Source organism: Centroberyx gerrardi, chromosome 21, assembly GCF_048128805.1.
Source record: "Centroberyx gerrardi isolate f3 chromosome 21, fCenGer3.hap1.cur.20231027, whole genome shotgun sequence".
NCBI lineage: Eukaryota > Metazoa > Chordata > Actinopteri > Beryciformes > Berycidae > Centroberyx > Centroberyx gerrardi.
In genome coordinates this window covers 810,423-813,391 of record NC_136017.1, presented here as the reverse complement: position 1 = coordinate 813,391, position 2,969 = coordinate 810,423, and positions in this window count along the sequence as shown.

The window sequence follows — 2,969 nt, the reverse complement described above, 5'->3', positions numbered from 1 at the left end:
TACACTTACTTTACATTTTAATTTTACACTTATGTTCACACTCATGTTCACTTTCACATTTACTTTACATTTAAATTTGATTTAAATTTACATCACATTCAAATTCACATATACATTTACGTTCATATTTATATTCACATATACTTTATATACTTACATATTCTATTTATGTTTACATTCACATTTACTTACTATATTGTTACAGAGCAGTTCATTGTTGAAACAGCAGAGTGTTGTAACCAGTTTTCTGCTGGAATGATAAATCCAGAGGAGATTAGACTGAGCTGCTTCACATGGCCAGGATCACACACACACACACACACACACACACACACACACACACACACACACACAGGAGTCTTTCTGGGTGGGTCAGAGTTAAGATCTGGGGTGAAAACAATATTAATATTACACTCTGACACGATGTTATATTGAATTAAACTCGTCAGAAGCTGAAATTCTCCTGCAGTTTAATGACAGAAGGCAGAAATCATTAACAGTAAGACAGGAGGGATTAATAGATGTATGATGCATGTAATCAATGTTAGATAGATAGAGCGCTCTCTCTCTCTCTCTCTCTCTCTCTCTCTCATCACTGAATGGACAGGGGGGCGTGTCAGTGTGTGTGTGTGTGTGGTGTGTGTGAGAGTGAGGGATTAACCATGGTAGTGTGTGTCACTGCCAGTGTGTGTGTGTGTGTGTGTGTGTCACGGTGACAGTGTGGATGTGAGCGGTATCAGAGTCTCTTCTGTTCTTCATGTACGGTGAGAAATATTTACAACAGATTCACCTTCCAGCTCTCTCTCTCTTTCTGTTTCCTCCTCTCTTTGTTTCTTCTCTTCCTCTCTGCTCATCTGCATGTTGTGAAGCAGCCGCTCCAGCTGCAGCTTTAACTTCACCTTCTTCCTTTCTGCTTCATTTGGCTTTATTCACTTCTTCTTCCTCTGATGCAGCTGTTGCAGTGGAGGCGTGTTGCTTTGTGTTGCAGTTGTTGTGTTGCAGCTGTTGCATTGCAGGTGTTGTCTTGCAGGTGTTGCGTTGCAGGTGTTGTGTTGTAGCTGGTACGTTGCAGGTGTTGCATTGCAGCTGTTGTCTTACAGGTGTTGCATTGCAGCTGTTGTCTTACAGGTGTTGCATTGCAGCTGTTGTCTTGCAGGTGTTGCATTGCAGCTGTTGTCTTACAGGTGTTGCATTGCAGCTGTTGTCTTGCAGGTGTTGCATTGCAGCTGTTGTCTTACAGGTGTTGCATTGCAGCTGTTGTCTTGCAGGTGTTGCATTGCAGCTGTTGTCTTACAGGTGTTGCATTGCAGCTGTTGTCTTACAGGTGTTGCATTGCAGCTGTTGTCTTGCAGGTGTTGCATTGCAGCTGTTGTCTTGCAGGTGTTGTGTTGTAGCTGGTACGTTGCAGGTGTTGTGTTGTAGCTGGTACGTTGCAGGTGTTGTGTTGCAGGTGTTGTGTTGTAGCTGGTACGTTACAGGTGTTGTGTTGCAGGTGTTGTGTTGTAGCTGGTACGTTACAGGTGTTGCGTTGCAGGTGTTGTGTTGTAGCTGGTACGTTGCAGGTGTTGTGTTGCAGGTGTTGTGTTGTAGCTGGTACGTTGCAGGTGTTGCGTTGCAGGTGTTGTCTTACAGCTGTTGTCTTACAGGTGTTGTGTTGTAGCTGGTACGTTGCAGGTGTTGCATTGCAGCTGTTGTCTTACAGCTGTTGTGTTGTAGCTGGTACGTTGCAGGTGTTGTGTTGCAGGTGTTGTGTTTGCAGGTGTTGTGTTGTAGCTGGTACGTTACAGGTGTTGTGTTGCAGGTGTTGTGTTGTAGCTGGTACGTTACAGGTGTTGTGTTGCAGGTGTTGTGTTGTAGCTGGTACGTTACAGGTGTTGTGTTGCAGGTGTTGTGTTGTAGCTGGTACGTTACAGGTGTTGTGTTGCAGGTGTTGTGTTGTAGCTGGTACGTTGCAGGTGTTGTGTAGCAGGTGCTGAGATGGAGGCGTATTGCTGTTGCGTTGCAGTTGCTGTGTTGCAGTCATTGTGTTGCAGTCGTTTTGTTTTGCAGGTGTTGCGTTACAGGTCTTGGGTTGCAGGTGTTACGTTACAGGTCTTGGGTTGCAGGTGTTGCGTTACAGGTCTTGGGTTGCAGGTGTTGCGTTTACAGGTCTTGGGTTGCAGGTGTTACGTTACAGGTCTTGGGGTTGCAGGTGTTACGTTACAGGTCTTGGGTTGCAGGTGTTTGCATTGCAGGTCTTGGGTTGCAGTGTGTTACGTTGCAGGTCTTGGGTTGCAGGTGTTGCATTGCAGGTCTTGGGTTGCAGGTGTTACGTTACAGGTCTTGGGTTGCAGGTGTTGCATTGCAGGTCTTGGGTTGCAGGGTGTTGCATTGCAGGTCTTGGGTTGCAGGTGTTGCATTGCAGGTCTTGGGGTTGCAGGTGTTACGTTGCAGGTCTTGGGTTGCAGGTGTTGCGTTGCAGTTGTTGCGTTGTCTTGTTAGTGCTGCATGCATTAGATGTATCCAGCTGTTGTGTTGATGATGTAACTAAACCAGACGTTTATTCTGGTTTCATCTTATTTTGCACTGAAAATAAAAAGCATCCCATTTATATTTAAAAAATACAAATAAAGTTTGACAAATTCAAATTCTGATCAGTGATAGCACCTGTGTTGTTTCTGAGCTGCATGGTTTTATAATGTACACTAATAAAAGTCATATGTTGGTGTGGAGTGTTTAAATCAGAGCAGCAGCCTGTCACAGAGGGGAGAGGACTCCACCGGCTTTGCAGTAAATAAGCTGAAGTGATTTCCTCTGTTTTTCACCGGCTTTCTGCTCCTGTGATGAAAACATTTCATTAGTGAGTCAGGACAGTCAGGACTGTGTAAAGTAGCTGCTGACTAGACAGCTGTGATGTCACTGGGTAACAGATCTGAGCGTCTCTGCCGTCACCGCAGCAGAACCGGAACCATGTGGAACACCAGAACTGG